This window comes from Physeter macrocephalus, chromosome 21, assembly GCF_002837175.3.
Source record: "Physeter macrocephalus isolate SW-GA chromosome 21, ASM283717v5, whole genome shotgun sequence".
Lineage (NCBI taxonomy): Eukaryota > Metazoa > Chordata > Mammalia > Artiodactyla > Physeteridae > Physeter > Physeter macrocephalus.
The window spans coordinates 38,747,947-38,765,328 of NC_041234.1; the positions used below are offsets into that span (position 1 = coordinate 38,747,947).

Consider the following 17,382-nt stretch of genomic DNA (forward strand, 5'->3'; position numbering starts at 1 on the left):
GAAAAACAAATGCCATATGCTAACACACGTATTTGGAATCTAAAAAAAAAAATGGTTCTGATGAACCTAGGGGCAGGACAGGAATAAAGACGCTGATGTAGAGAATGGACGTGGGGACACCGGGAAGGGGAAGAGTCAGCTGGAAAGAAGTGAGAGAGTAGCATTGACATATACACACTACAAAATGTAAAGCAGAGCGCTAGTGGGAAGCAGCTGCATAGCACTGGGAGATCAGTTTGGTGCTTGATGACCACCTAGCAGGGAGGGATTGGGAGGGTGGTAGGGAGACACAAGAGGAAGGGGATATGGGGATATAGGTATACATATAGCTGATTCACTTTGTTATACAGCAGAAACCAACACATCACTGTAAAGCAATTATGCTCCAATAAATATGTTTTTTTAAAAAAAGATACGCTTAGGTTGAAGAACAACCAATAAAAAGAAGATCATAAGTGTGGACTGGAGGGTGTGCTCACATAGTGAGAGACCATGGAAACAAAGTAGCAGCTCTAAACACACAAACTGAAAGAAAAATGAAATGGTTACTTTAACATTCATTTAATCAAACTAAAGGAAACACATATTTTAAGAGAGTTTCACTAGGAGAAGTAGAGTAGGTAGGCTCATGGTTTCTCTCTAAAGTCAATAGCTCTGTGCCTAAACAGAAATGATGGGCGGGGCAGGGGGCGGGTCGATGAATCCTAAACCAGGAGGATAGGTTGCCACATTAAGAGCCCAAATGAGTTCTAGAGGTGTTTGCAGGGCTTCAAAATTTGTCCTCTTCATATGCTAAAGTAAACAACGTCAGTTCAACAAAGCCTCTGACAGAGTTGGTTACCAGAGATGGGAAGCCTGGTGGTCCCACAGAAGGAGCTGGCATCTGTACCAAGCTGGTCATCCCTGACCCCAAGAAAGAGCTGCTCAGTTCTCTGAGATTTTTTGCAGGGGTCCTCCCTCTGGGCAATACCCCTCTCCGTGGAGGAATCGGAAGTTACAAGACACATATATGGGGAAAACCACATCTTGGTTTTCCAGGTTCACTACCTCTAGCTCTTGATCCTTTCTCAGGGAAAGCATCTGGTATCCTGTGTCCTTCCTGAAAACGGCTCTCCCAGCCCTGTCCAAGGAGGACAGGGGCAGGGGAATGGGAACTTTCTCTGTCAGAGTAAGCTGAACCCGAGGCTGCAGGACACGTTCAGTGCGCTGCACCGTAAAATGATGTGCTAGTTGGCATAGCACACCACCAGATCGCAGCTGAAGTTGAAGCCTTCCCCCCGCCAGCTGCACTAATTGTCCCTGTGGAGCTGTCCCCCGCACCGCATGCTGTTGCCCAAGGTGTCGGACACATAGACGTCCATGGGCCACAGCTTTCTGGTCTGCTCAGTCCACATGGGGGCAAGCCAATGCTCTTTGTACACTGGAGTCAGCCAAGTGGCAGGGATCAGCGAATCCTGGTGGATAACGCGTGCTGACGTCAGGTCCCAGATTATGTAGGCAAGCCGCAGCTGCTGGAACACTGGCACGAAGGCTCTGCCCTGCTCGGTCTCCAGGAAAGGGTTGCCCTCCGACTCCCTCCTGGACCTGGCAGACCACGAGTTGGTGTCAGGCAATAGGGCACTTCGCCGGGCCCTCCATGTCGGCTGCAGCTGCAAGAACATCCACTTTTTCAGCATGGTGTACACGTCCATCTCCACCTCCATCACCAAGAGATCTGAAGAGGCAATGAGCTCTTTCATGAGATCCAGGCTGACTTCTCGCAATAGCACCTCACTACGCTGGGTCATCATGTTGTCCAGCAGCCACTGAAGACACATGCTCCTGATGTTCTGGAGTCTGTAGCTTTCAGCAGAGTAGTAGTAGCTGCACACGGTCTGGGCACTGACAGTCTCCTTCATGACCTCCCCGCACTCCTGGATCAGCTCATCCAGCTGCAGCATGCTGACTGTGGCCAGGATGGCGACGACTCGACCGGCTGGGATGTGCATGGAGTCTCGGTACAGGGAACCTAAAGCCTCGTGCAGTGCCTCACGATCAGTGTTCTCGTCAGGCATCTGCAACTCTATAGTATCCATGGTTGTCTCCCGCCAAGCACCACTGAACATGCAGCCTTTACGTAGACCCTCTTATCAGCTCCTCTGTAAAGCTATATAACAGAGAATATTTAGAATGTAACCTATGGTTATACTACACTATTCAAATTATGTAAACATTCTCCTTAGGCAAGGTCAAATGACCTTAAAGTCTTGCCATTTTCAAGAGGTTTTGTTTGTTTGTATTTTCCCTTATATTGTATTTTCCTTGTCATTGAAAGATCCAGACTCTCTCTGCAACACATCATTTGTTTAGCATATTACACTTGTCAGTGCACTATTTAATAGTATTCATTTCCTCAAAAATGGAAAACCATCCCATTCATTCCTCTTTTTCTTTCACTGTAAGTTTGTTACTTGCTAAGCCTTGTGTCTGGTGCTGGTAATCCAAAGTCCTTGCCTCCAACATTCAAAAATCTAGTGGTGAAAAATAATACAATGGAATAACTGCAGCCATATGGGGAGAAATGTTTGATCAAGGCCTGATGGGAGTACAGTTGAAGAAAGATATATATCTGCCTTGGAGGTGTGAGAAACGGTGGTCTTTGATCCAGATCTCAGACCACGAGGAATGAGTAGTAGTTTGCACGAAACAAGAAAAGTGCCAGCAGAGAGCTCAAGATGTTGAAACAGGTGGAGTGGGAACAAAAATAAAAACCTTTAAAAAAGCTAAAAGTATTTTGGGAACTTAAGATCTTGCCCCAAACGAAAGGTTGGTGTGCCTATGGAAAATGGAGGCATGAGTTCTGAGAAGCTGATTTGGATGCACATGTGCACACACAGGCGCGTGCACACACACAGTTCTAAATTATTCTATAACTGGCAATGCTATTTTAGAACAAAAGTTAAAGACGAGGGCTTCCCTGGTGGCGCAGTGGTTGAGAGTCAGCCTGTCGATACAGGGGACAAGGGTTCGTGCCATGGTGCAGGAAGATCCCAGATGCCGCGGAGTGGCTGGGCCCATGAGCCATGGCCGCTGAGCCTGCACGTCGGGAGCCTGTGCTCCGCAATGGGAGAGGCCACAACAGTGAGAGTCCCGCGTACCGCAAAACAAAACAAAAAAAAGGGTTAAACACCAAAGCAAACTCAGGGACAAATATTGCCACATTTATCACAAAAAAATGGTTTCACAGCTCAATTGATGAGATAGCCTAAGAAGTTAATTATGGAAATTAAGGTGCCTAGAGGACAGAGCTGGGACCAAGATGTAATTCTCCGTAAAGGAATGATCACTAACTGTTTTAGATGGGGAAGAGCGAATTGTGTTCTTGAAATTAATGGGGAAAATTCGCACACAAAGTCCTCTGTTCCACCATCATCCTATGAAGGGAGCCCGAAAGCAATCATCCCAGGAGGGAAAGATACACAGAGTGGAATCCCTGGTATGGAATGCCCTTATACGGCGGGGTGGGGCCTAGTGGGTGTGGCTTAGCGTGGTGTCCAAGAGGTCCTTAGAGCAAATGTCATCTGTACCCAGCAGCAGTCTGGGCTGAGCTAGTGCCCATGGCATTAGCGCCTGGAGAGGAAGCTTGTCCACTGCACCGCTGAGGTATAGGCCATGGGAGCACAAAGCAGTCAGATGCCATGGCACTGGGGGGAGCGTGCCCCAGAGGAGCCAGGTGCCACTGGGGAGGAGGAGGAGGCTGAGGAGGCAGTAGTGGCAGAGAGAGAGGAAGGGAAGGAGAGCGAAGAGGCCAGACCCGCCACCAGTCAGTGGAGCCACAAGCAGAAACATGCTCAGGTGGGCCACTCAGAAAAGTGTCCCGCCTGAAACATGCTAAAGATAGTTCAGGGTCCGTTTATGAGGCGCTCATCCTGAGAGGAGAAGAGAGTGACGTGCGGATCCGCGCACTGGGGGAGGAGTGGAATTTGCATAGGGTCCACTTGTGCCAGTCAGGGTACTTTGCTAGCATGTTCAGTGGTGCTTGGCGGGAGACAACCATGGATACTATAGAGTTGCAGATGCCTGACGAGAACATTGATCGTGAGGCACTGCACGAGGCTTTAGGTTCCCTGTACCGAGACTCCATGCACATCCCAGCCTGTCGAGTTGTCGCCATCCTGGCCACAGCCAGCACGCTGCAGCTGGACGAACTGATTCAGCAGTGCGGGGAGGTCATGAAAGAGACTGTCAGTGCCCAGACCGTGTGCAGCTACTACTACTCTGCTGAAAGCTACGGACTCCAGAACATCAGGAGTCTTCCTGTGTCTTCAGTGGCTGCTAGACAAAATGATGACCCAGCGTAGTGAGGAGCTATTGCGAGAAGTCAGCCTGGATCTCATGAAAGAGCTCATTGCCTCTTCAGATCTCCTTGTGATGGAGGTGGAGATGGACATGTACACCATGCTGAAAAAGTGGATGTTCTTGCAGCTGCTGCCGGCATGGAGGGGCCTGCGCACTGCCCTATTGCCTGACACCGACTCGTGGTTTGCCAGGTCCAGGAGGGAGTCGGAGGGCAACCCTTTCCTCGAGACCGAGCAGGGCAGAGCGTTCGTGCCAGTGTTCCAGCAGCTGCGGCTTGCCTACGTAATCTGGGACCTGACGTCAGCACACGTCATCCAACAGGATGCGCTTATCCCTGCCATGTGGCTGACTCCAGTGTACAAAGAGAATTGGCTTGTCCCCCTGTGGACTGAGCAGACCAGAAAGCTCTGGCCTATGGACGTCTACGTGTCCGACACCCAGGGCAACAGCATGCGGTGTGGGGGCCAGCTCCACAGGGACAAGCAGTGCAGCTGGCGGTGGGAAGGCTTCAACTTCAGCTGCGATCTGGAGGTGTCCTATGCCAACCAGCACATCATTTTACGGTGCAGCGCACTGAACGAGTCCTGCAGCCTCGGGTCAGCTTACTCTGGCAGAGAAAGTTCCCGTTCCGCCTGCGCCTGCCCTCCTTGGACAGGGCAGGGAGAGCCATTTTCAGGAAGGACACAGGATACCAGATGCTTTCCCTGAGAAAGGATCAAGAGCTAGAGGTAGTGAACCTGGAAAACCAAGATGTGGTTTTCCCCATATATGTGTCTTGTAACTTCCGATTCCTCCACGGAGAGGGGTATTGCCCAGAAGCAGGACCCCTGCAAAAAACCTCAGAGAACTGATCATCTCTTTCCTGGAGTCAGGGACGACCAGCTTGGTCCAGATGACAGCTTCTTTTGTGGGACCAACTAGGCTTGCCCATCTCAGGTAACCAACTCTGTCAGAGGTTTTGTTGAACTGACATTGTTTACTTTAGCATATGAAAAGGACAAATTTTGAAGCCCTGCAAACACCTCTAGAACTCATTTGGGCTCTTAATGTGGCAACCTGTCCTCCTGGTTTAGGATCCATCGACCCGCCCCCCGCCCCGCCCATCATTTCTGTGAAGACAGGGATATTGACTTTAGAGAGAAACTGTGAGCCTACCTACTCTACTACTCTTAGTGACATTCTCTTTAAATATGTATTTCCTTTAGTTTGATTAAATGAATGTTAAAATAACAGTTTCATTTCTCTTTCAGTTAGTGTGTTTAGAGCAGCTACTTGGTTTCTATGGTCTCTCACTATGTGAGCACACCCTCCAGAAGACACTGATCATATTCTTTATTGGTTGTTCTTCAACCTAAGCATAATTTTTTTAACTTATTTATTGGAGCATAATTGCTTTACACTGTTGTGTTGGTTTCTGCTGTATAACTGTGAATCAGCTATATGTATACATATATCCCCATATCCCCTCCCTCTTGTGTTTCCCTCCCACCCTCCCTATCCCACCCCTCTAGGTGGTCATCAAGCACCAAGCTGATCTCCCTGTGCTATGCAGCTGCTTCCCAATAGGTATCTGTTTTACATTTGGTAGTGTATACATGTCAAAGCTACTCTCTCACTTCGCCCCAGCTTACTCTTCCCCTTCCCCGTGTCCTCAAGTTCATTCTTTACATCAGCGTCTTTCTTCCTGTCCTGCCCCTAGGTTCATCAGAACCATTTTTTTTTAATTCCATATATATGTGTTAGCATATGGCATTTGTTTCTTTCTCACTTATTTCACTCTGTATGGCAGACTCTAGGTCCATCCACGTCACTACAAGTAACCCAATTTCATTTCTTTATGAACGTAAGCATATCTTGGTGTTAGTTAGACTTAAACTTCACTAGCATTTTAACCCCAGAGAAACATTTCAAATCTTATAACACCCTATAATGGGGGTGGAGTGGAAGGAAGCAGATTAATTCTGTGAGATTATTCCTGTACTAAATATACTTTTTCTGTGGCATACAGTCATGAATTATTTATGCTCCAGAGAAAGTACTCTTTAAGCAAGTTTATGGCCTTTTCTCTTCAGAAATCTTTGATGTTCAAATTGTATTAGGAAACACGCTTTCCCACTTAAAAACAGGACTGGTAACCTCTGGAAAGGAATGCCTTTGGATTATAGTGGGAATTACTTGGTATCTGGAAATGGAATCAAAAGACAAGCAGTCCAAGCCAGTCAATCAAAAGGATAAGGTTGAAACTGTTTTTGTGACAAAAGGAGAAAAACACTAGTCATGATTTGAGTATGTTGGTTTCTGATTACTGCTAACTTGCAAACTGGCCCCATCCCATTCTCTTTCACATGCCCTATTTGTTTGCATTTCATTGAGTGATTTTTGTGGTTACAAAAGGTCAAAGAATGGAAAGCTCTGTTTAAATATCCATGTTACTCAGCCATAAAAAGAAATGAAACTGAGTTATTTGTAATGAGGTGGATAGACCTGGAGTCTCTCATACAGAGTGAAGTAAGTCAGAAGGAGAAAAAAATATACCGTAGGCTAACACATATATATGGAATCTAAGAAAAAAAAGACGTCATGAAGAGACTAGGGGTAGGACGGTAATAAAACACAGACGTACTAGAATATGGACTTGAGGATATGGGGAGGGGGAAGGGTAAGCTGTGACGAAGTGAGAGAGTGGCATGGACATATATACACTACCAAACGTAAGGTGGATAGCTAGTGGGAAGCAGCCGCATGGCACAGGGAGATCAGCTAGGTGGTTTGTGACCACCTAGAGGGGTGGGATAGGGAGGGTGGGAGGGAGGGAGATGCAAGAGGGAAGAGATATGGGAACATATGTATAACTTATTCACTTTGTTGTACAGCAGGAACTAACACAACATTGTAAAACAGTTATACTCCAATAAAGATGTTAAAAAAAAAGAATCCATACAAATAATAAATACATGTTTGGAAAGAGTGTGAAAAGTTCATACAAGATGAACAAATAAATTAAAAAGAATAATTACCAGATTTAATGTTTTACTTAGATGAAACAAGAATTTTCCTTACCGTTTGTTTATATTTCTCTTCCCAATGAGATTTTATCCTTTGTCATCCAGTGAACAAATTACTTTTCACTTTCTTTGTTTTTCTTTCTTCATTCATTCATTTATTTATTCATTTTTACCCTTTAGGATGTTTTAAAGGCTTCATTATCCCAAACCCACATACTAGTATTAGAGTAATATTTACATAACAGCTAGTTATAAGAAATAGTTCAATCCGGAAGCTGCTGTTGCATCCTTTGATGTTTGCACTTAATTTCTCATTCTGCCCCTCTTACCAGTATTCCCTTATACTCTGTATATCTAATCAACTACAAACAATAGACTTCATTACATTTTTTTTTAAAATTAACTAAACTGGGGAAAAGTGTAAGTCATTGATTCAGTAGAAAGGTAAAAATTGTTATTTATTTTTTCTGTAACAATTTCACTTCCGTTATATAAACTCTCTAAGCAATTTCCAATTACATTTTCTTGAGCTGAATGCCAGGATGCCATTTCATCTAAAGAGAGGTATCCTCACTTGGGAAATTCACAGACAACTTATCCAGAAATGCACTTGACTGAGAGATCTGCTTTTGTTTTCCTCCCCAACTAGCTTTAACTTCTTAAATTGCTTTTTGCTGTTTACAATAGAAAGATGTTCAATAATGTACACACAGTGACAGCAGAAATACACTCATTTAATAAACGTTTAAACTCTCACAATCCATGACTGTTGCTATTTGCCAGTTTGGGCAATTTATCCAATATCAGTCCCTATTTTTTGACTTTATTATTTTTCTTTTCTTTCTGACTGCTAAGGAAGAGAAGGAAAGCTTTTCCCACCTTGACACTCACTTTGTTTTTTAGCCTGTTAGTTAAGGCATGGGGAGATGGGGAGATTTGAATACCCAAAAGATCCTTAAGTCTCTGAAAAGTATTCACCAGACAAACACAATGCATTGCATTGGTGATACCTGTCAAGTATCCTTTTAAAAATAAAAATAATACAAGGTGATGGTAAAAATAGGAATGTCTCTCAGTCTCACTAGCAACATTTGAAGTGCTCAATGGCTGCGTGTAAACAGTGGCTACTGCACTGTGTGCAGCACAGCTATGGAACATTTGTATCAGTGCAGAGAGTTCTATTAGATAGTGCTGTTCTATCATCAGTTGCCCCAAGTAAATTTTACATTTCTTTCTACTTCTGAATACATAGGTTGCCTGGATGACCTCGAAGTGGGTTGATGATGTTTGTAGCGGTGGGGTGGAGTTAGAAATATGGAAATACAAAGTGGTCACCTTTGGATATGCAGGGTCTCATCAGGATCTTATTTATCTCACCATGCTTGTTGAGATGTTATGGAGCCTGGGGCCTGTGCTTGAGGAAGGTTGGTAGCCACCCACATGAATGGTGTGTTCTTAATCCCTGTGCTCTGGAATCTGAGGAATTTGGCTCTTATCTTCTGTGGCCCATAGAGCATGTGACCTGGTAGTCAGAGCATCATCTCAAACTCATTGTCCAAAACTCAACCCTTTCCTTCCTTCTCCCATTCCACTATCATGAAAATCTATTTTCAATATATTGTATGCTTGATTTTTTCTGCTGTTCATCTTGTTAATATCTCCACCAGTATGCCAGCCCTCTTCTCAGTCTCAAGGCCTTGTAATTGCCAGTTGAAAGGATTCAAAATAAATGTCTTTGTGAACTGAAAATTATGTTAGAAATATTAGCATGTGGGGTTATTGTAGTAAACAAATCTGATTCTTCGTTTTGCTTTGTCATCAAGTTTAACGTGACACAATATGTCAATGCCTCCTAGCTAAGGACCACCAGGAACACTTTTGTAGTTGAACAACCTGGGTTTACTTTTCCTAGCATTGAAGGAGAACACACACAATGAGGAACTGTGGGCCATATAAGAAAGAGGGTGATAGGAAAGGGATATTAAAATTTTCGGACTTGTTTTAGGTGATTTGGGTGAGGTCTTAAGGAAGCAGAGTTTTGCTATGGATTGGATTCTGTCAGGAAGACAGGTATTCCTATGACTAAGTATCTTCATAAACCTCTTGTATAGAGAGAGTAGATTAGAGTGAGGGTAAAGCTGCAATTGGTGAAAACAAACAAACAAACAAAGCGAAAATTCAAAAACAAAACCCTCAAACTAGCTGTCACTCATATTAGCTAGGAGAGGGACATATGGTGATTTGTACAGTGATCTTGCTTTTGTCTGTGCTTAGAAAATAAAATTATGAAGCAGCCTTTGTTGTGTCTCACTTTATCATGACCTCAGAGTGAAGAGATCTCATGATCTCATCTGAAGTTGGCATTCTGTGAGATTTCTTAATGTCGAATGGGAGAATCATATGCCCTAGCCTGGATGTCAATGGACATTTTTACTACCCCACTTTGGCCACAAGACCTTAATCCATGTCATCAAGTTTAACGTGACACAATATGTCAATGCCTCCTAGCTAAGGACCACCAGGAACACTTTTGTAGTTGAACAACCTGGGTTTACTTTTCCTAGCATTGAAGGAGAACACACACAATGAGGAACTGTGGGCCATATAAGAAAGAGGGTGATAGGAAAGGGATATTAAAATTTTCGGACTTGTTTTAGGTGATTTGGGTGAGGTCTTAAGGAAGCAGAGTTTTGCTATGGATTGGATTCTGTCAGGAAGACAGGTATTCCTATGACTAAGTATCTTCATAAACCTCTTGTATAGAGAGAGTAGATTAGAGTGAGGGTAAAGCTGCAATTGGTGAAAACAAACAAACAAACAAAGCGAAAATTCAAAAACAAAACCCTCAAACTAGCTGTCACTCATATTAGCTAGGAGAGGGACATATGGTGATTTGTACAGTGATCTTGCTTTTGTCTGTGCTTAGAAAATAAAATTATGAAGCAGCCTTTGTTGTGTCTCACTTTATCATGACCTCAGAGTGAAGAGATCTCATGATCTCATCTGAAGTTGGCATTCTGTGAGATTTCTTAATGTCGAATGGGAGAATCATATGCCCTAGCCTGGATGTCAATGGACATTTTTACTACCCCACTTTGGCCACAAGACCTTAATCCATGTAATCTAGACTCCCACCATTGCTCTGATTTTGCTGGTGAGGAATTTATTTAGAGAATGTAGTCTTTAGTTGGACATGGGCTGATCTCTCCTGCTCCTTTCGTTGTAGAATGCATCATTGAATGCTCTGATTTGACACTGGCTGTGCAATAGCATTTAAGATTCTGGACAGGATGCACTGGCCAACTGCAAAACAAGTAATCATAGAAAACACAATGATTATTAGTCCTTGAAACAAGTCTTGAAGTCAAGGGGCTAGATTATAAAAAGCAGGCAATTAATCTAGCTGCGTTCACTTCTGATAGCCACATGACTTTTGTCAGAATCAAAGAAAAGTTTTGGTCCATGCTTGCTAGTTATTATTTTCCCTAATGTGAGGATAGCAGGTCACAAAGCATATATGAATAGGGAGGCAGTTACTCTTCCTGGGAGATATTTAAAAAGAAATTGGTTTGACTGTTACTGGATAATCCCCCCACCCCCCGCAACCCAGCCACACCAGGGGAACAAGATCAGCTGGAATGTTCAGTTTTACATATCTGAAAGTCTCTAACAATTATCCTAAACACACAAGAAAAGTTAGCATATGCCATATGTGTGTTTTATAAGATGTTATGTAAGAAATAGTACCCCAGTGTGGCACAGACTATAACCGGAGTATAAGTATCATTTATCACAGCAAGGGAAAGACAGTTTTGTGTTCCTCAAGGCAAACAAACTGTATTTAGCAGAGTTAACCAGTTGCACAAAGCAGGCTGACTATCATGAAGAAATGGAATACCATGAGCAAATTTGACTATCAGGGCCAGGATGGCCCCAATATTGGAGCCTACTCCTGATTGAGTAGGACTTGCTTATAGGATTGTAATGACCTCAGCAGGAGGTCAATGTCCAATTTTCAAAGTCTGGAGGTTGCGATTAATGCTGTAAGGGAAACTGAGAAATCAGAAGAGGCCTTCAAAAAGAAATCTGCCTTTAAGAGTGTTTAAAGGAGCAGCATTTGTGTCTTTTGTCTGCGGAGTCTGATTGGGAATGTCAGATGGTTTTCCTTAAGTGGTAGAAGGAGATCACAGGAGTAAAAATTACTACAATAAAGATAAGGGAAGGTCACAGTAATGTGCTAGAAGACATCACAGTGTAATGATAGACAATATTTAATAGTAGAGTAAAGGACGAGAAAAAGCTCTTAGAGAATCAGAAAATTAATCTTATTCTGTCATCTTGGGAGGAATATGTCCACTTCTGAAGTCAGTGTCACCGGGAAGACTGCTAAGAATCCTCAGTTTAAGGTCTTCAGATGGAGTGGATATACAGTAGAGATGGGGATGTGATGAGGAACCACTCAAGGATCAACACTCTGGAGTTTTACTGATGTTAGTTGTTAACAGTACCTGGTAAGACATTTTTTTTTTTTTAACGTAGGCTCAAGGGCAGATTTTTCTGACAATTATTTCAGAAAACCAAGTCTCCAGGTTGCAGATCATGTAAAGGCTGTTTATGTGAGTGTTTTGGACATTTGCTCATATCTGTGTGATAAAGCTGGAAGTATCACATGAGGACCTTCAAGTAATTACCCCTATCAGCTTGTAAAAACAGTAGAATCTAAAATTGGGGATGAGGTTCCCAAGGGAATGGGCTGGCCTGATATGAATTAATACGTAGATAAATTCTGAGTCCCACTTGGGGTTGATCATACAGACATGAAAGTTAATGGTAATATTTGAGACCACAGGAAAATTTTGAAGGCCTTTACCGATTTTAGTTTTAGCATTCGGTATTTATTTATTTATTTATTTATTTATTTATTTACTTATTTATTTGTGGTACGCTGGCCTCTCCCTGTTGTGGCCTCTCCAGTTGCAGAGCACATGCTCCGGACGCTCAGGCTCTGCGGCCATGGCTCACGCGCCCAGCCGCTCAACGGCATGTGGAATCTTCCCAGACCGAGGCACGAACCTGTGGCCCCTGCATCGGTGGGCAGAGTCTCAACCACTGAGCCACCAGGGAAGCCCCGCTTTCCATATTTATGATGGATTACACTTTTATTATAGAAATGTTCAGTCTATTTCTATTTGATTTAATTTTCATAGGTTGAGAAAATTATTTATTTCATCTGTTTTAAAATTAAGTAATTCAAATTAATTCAAATTAAGTCATATGCTACTTACGTAAATATCTGCTGTATCCGAATGATTACTTCTTTTCTCATTCCTAATATCTTTTACTTGTGTCCCTCTCTCTCTCTCTCTCTCTCAGTGACTGTTGCTATACATTTATCCATCACTTTTGCATTTCCTAACAAGAAGCGTTGGTTTGCTTGAACTTCTTTATGGATTTTTTCTTCTTTTCTCTTTATTTAATTTTGATGACTGTTCCTTCCTTCCACTTTCTTGCATTTTTTCTGTTATTCTCATTCTAATTTCATATTTTGGTTGCTTAGCTCATTAATCTGTTGTCCCTCTGCTTTTCTAATACAAGCATTTGGTGTTATGAATGTCCCTCAAACTACGATTTGGGTGTATTCCACAAGATTTTATAGGTGCTATTTTCATTATCATTTGTTTGCAATATTTCCTAATTTCTATTATGATTAATAATTACAATTTATCCCTTGTTGTTCATATATATCACTTGATTCAGGTCGTATTTTTAAACGTTCCAACCCTAAGTGGTTTGTTTCTGTTTTCCTTGGGGTATTATTTTTTAACTTAATTACATTGTGTTCAGAGAGTGTGGTTTCCACCTTCACAACTCTTTATTGAAAATTGCTGACATATTTGTGGCCTAGTGTATGATCAGCTTTTCTAAATGTTCCAAATGTGCTTCCAAACAATATATATTCTCTAATCTTTGGACCTAGTATTCTGTACATACCCATTAGATCAAGATTTTAATTGGGTTCTTCAAATCTTCCTTATCATTGCTCATAGTTATTGTTTTCTTAATCGATCAGTTACTGAGAGAGATAGTAAAAGTTCCCACTCTGTGAATTTGTCAAATTCAGTGAATTTTTGGCATATGTATATTTTGAACCTTCAGAATTATAATCACACTCATTAGCCCTGAATCCCTCTTTTTAATCATTTAAGAACTGAAATAATCATTAAATATGTTCACAACTATATACTTTTGACCCTTCCATGCCCTTATGATTTAGATTGTGCTCTTTGAAAGATCATACGACCCCATTTTGAATTTCTCCTAGAAATCTGTAGTTTGCAGTTGTTTCTGTCATCTTATTTCTGCTTCTTATTTATTGTGATTTTTTTCCCTACACTTCTCATGTATTATTCTCTTTTTCTGTTTTGTACTGCACTGATTGAGTCTCTGTTGGATGGACTGAGTGTTCCTTAGTACCTTATTCCCTCTAGTGGTTTGGAAGTAATATATCTTATTTCTATTTCTCAATAAATGGGTGAACTCCCCATGACATTTTAACATTCTCTCCAATGTTGCCAAGTCACGTGTGATGCTATGAGTAAATACTTGTTCGTAGACTGCTTTACCCTAACCCAGTCTTCCTTAGGGCAAATTTAAGACATCAACACAATCTAATGGACATCTTGACAAAGATTTAAACCCAGTTGTTCTGATTTGGAGGTGGAAGAGTTGCAGTAGAGCAGGGAGCTAACATTTACTGGACAGCTTTAATATTGCAAGCACTTTATATACATTTTTCTCATTTGACCCTCACAAACACCGTACCAGGTAGGCATTCTTATATCCTCACTCAAAATGGGAAAAGTGAGAATCAGAGAGGTTAACCTTTCCCTTATGACATAGCTAGTAATTTCTGGAGTGAATCTACGTCCCTTTGACTGTAAACATCAGGGGCTTCCCAATATTCCCCATTGTCTTCAAAGGTAGATACATAGACCGTAGCCACATGAGGCCTCTCACACTGAACAGTTAAACTTATGAGACCCCAGGCCATGTTCAACCATAGCAAAGTGACCTTTTATTTGCCTCACAACTCAACTTTTTTTTTTCCTCAAAACTGCCACTGCCACACCCCTGCAGATAATTTATCTTCCAACGATTCCTTTCAGCAAACGTGAAGGACACATAAGCATTTCCCATTTGGGGGACACATTTGCCAGGTTATATGTAAGGTTTTGCCAAACATGTGGTTTCACCATGCCTAGCCTGGAGCAGGGGCACATGTCAGTTAGGTATATGTGGGGTTTGGGTATGTAGAAGAAACAACCCCGTGCATGCATGACACTTTCAGTATGGGACCACTCCAGGGATTTCTATCAGCCTGCATCTCATTTCTTTCGTATAGCCCGTAACAAACTTCTGTAATCCTTCTAGGAGCCACACATTTCAACAGGCCTCCTGCTGAGATCCATAAGCCTCTTTTCACCCATGGGACTTCAGCGTACCTTGTTAGCTTCACTCAGCTTCGAAAGACCTAAGAGGTACAGTGTCTGGGTTTGGAAGGTTCAAAAGTAATCGCTGCATGTGTCCCTCACAAGGGATAGCTTCTGGTCACTGAAGGAGCACTCTTGGGAAACCTTGGTGCTGAGTGCTGAGATCAAAGGGATCCCGTTCCTTAGGTCTGTCTTCAGGACAGGCAGGTGGAGAAAGCACAAGCTGCCCCTGGGCCTGAGGTCCCCGCTTGTGTGGCCTTCAATTCAAAGGCAGGTGCTTCTCCAAAGGCTTGGTGGAGAAGCCTGTGAAAAGACCCAGGTTTACCCTGTGCCAATAGGCTCAGTGGTCAAGGAGTGAATGAAATTTGTTTTCCACGTGGGCCTTCCACCTACTGAGTGAAAGTACCATCCTTTGCCAAGGTGGGCAAGCAGCACGTGGCCAAGTGCCTTTAAAAGCTTTTGCTCCCTGTGGGCTTCAGAACCGAGCGCTTAGTGCAGCTTATGGGATCCCTTGCGGAAACCGGGTACCACAGCTCTCCAATAAGTTTCACTACATTCTAGACCCTTGGCCTATGTGTTTCCTGCACGGAAAGCAACATGGTATACCATTGCTTCCGTCTGGCCCACCTCAGTCATATGCATTTCTGAACTGGGCACAAACTCTTTCCCCATGCCACGGTTGAGTCCTCCCTTGCAATGGACTTGAGGACAAGTGCCAAGAAGAGTTTTCAATGTTCCCTCCTGTGATCGTAACTGCTTTGTGTGAACACAAGTCACTTCACTCCTCAGTCAGTAAGGACTTCCCACACTCAAGGAACAGCACAAACTCAGGATTTCTTTCCCGCATGCAGCAATGAACCAACTACTTCCTTGCTTGTAGGAGCAGTATCTTCCAACTTCCTTTTGAAAGGCTTTCTCGTCCCGTCCCCTGGAGCACCCTTCGCTAAGCTCCACCTCCAAGAAGCATGCACAAATGATGTTTTTAATTCACACCACTCATCACCGCAGGTGTCACTGCACTCAGTATGACCTTCTATTGTTGAAGGAACCCTCCTGGGAGAAACGTTTGCAAACGCTTCTGTCTCCACAGGGCTTCGCATTGGAAACCGGCAATGTTTTGTGGTGATGCGCTCAACCTGCTAGTCTGCTGCTAGTCTCTACAGATTGCTCCATGAGAGCAGAGTGTTTTGAGGGAGCCGATGCACCACAGTGGCAGAGGATGTCTGTGACTGAAGACACTGCATGCTCCCTGGACCAGTGTCCGGTTCCCTTTATACTGAACGAATTCCGCATTTGAAATTTCCTTCATCAAGACTCTAAGGTACACATCCCATTTACACTGTGAGAAACTGCCTTCCTAGGCATTTTGAAAGGTTGTCACTAGTTATCACCCTGAGAAACAAGGAGCGTAGTGCTGTTTACATTATCCGGGGATTGGCGTGTTGGGAATAGTGGCGCAAACCTTTGAGAGCCTGCTTGAAACGAGCCGGCTCATAAGGGCCTGATCCCGTAAGAATCGTGGACGTCACATTGCTTTCACCTAGCTCGTCAGATGCACGTGCACATCTGGGGAACGAGCCTGGCCGTGCTTTCTGCACCAAGCTTCATTCACTCCATTTGGAATATTGACCACAGAGCTCAGGGCAGCACGAAGGCACCTCTGGCGAAAGTGCTTTTCCAGGTCTACCAAATAATTCACTCCCATATGGAACTCTGTGGCTAAGCTCCAGATCCAGAAAGGGCCTAACATTCCTTTCACCTAGCTTTAAGGACACGTACTTGTTTTCCATAAGGGAGACACGTTTGCCAAGCCATCAGTCAGGCATTCCCAAACACATAGGCTCCAATAGTGGGGCCATCCTGGCCCTGATAGTCAAATTTGCTCATGGTATTCCATGTATATATGTCCATGCCACTCTCTCACTTCGTCAGAGCTTACCCTTTCCCCTCCCCATATCCTCAAGTCCATTCTCTAGTAGGTCTGTGTCTTTATTCCCGTCCTACCCTTAGGCTCTTCATGACCTTTTCTTTAATTCTTAAATTCCATATATATGTGTTAGCATACGTTATATTTTTTTCTCTTTCTGACTTATTTCACTCTGTATGACAGACTCTAGGTCCATCCACCTCACTACAAATAACTCAATTTTGTTTCTTCTTATCGCTGAGTAATATTCCATTGTATATATGTGTCACATCTTCTTTATCCATTCATCTGATGATGGACACTTATGTTGCTTCAAAATCCTGCCTATTGTAAATAGAGCTGCAATGAACATTTTGGTACATGACTCTTTTTGAATTATGGTTTTCTCAGGGTATATGCCCAGTAGTGGGATTGCGGGGTCGTATGGTAGTTCTATTTGTAGTTTTTTAAGGAACCTCCATACTGTTCTCCATAGTGGCTGTATCAATTTACAAAATAGATAAATAGATAGTTTTAATTGATATTTATAGGATATTCCATCCCAAAACAGCAGATTACACTTTCTTCTCAAGTGCGCACAGAAAATTCTCCAGGATAGATCACATCTTGGGTCACAAATCAA

General features: G+C 43.0%; 1 protein-coding gene and 1 long non-coding RNA gene across 2 annotated transcripts in view; one reads left to right on the top strand and one right to left on the bottom strand.

Moving 5' to 3' along the window:
- Positions 1–17,382, bottom strand: part of LOC129391728 (protein Abitram-like) — a 169,404-nt gene that overhangs the window by 41,481 nt on the left and 110,541 nt on the right. The gene's annotated exons all lie outside the window — the stretch shown is intronic.
- On the top strand, positions 11,836–17,243 carry LOC112062652 (uncharacterized). The gene is made up of 3 exons (XR_002890840.2): positions 11,836–11,854; positions 14,775–14,881; positions 15,924–17,243. It is a non-coding gene; the product is annotated as an uncharacterized lncRNA (long non-coding RNA).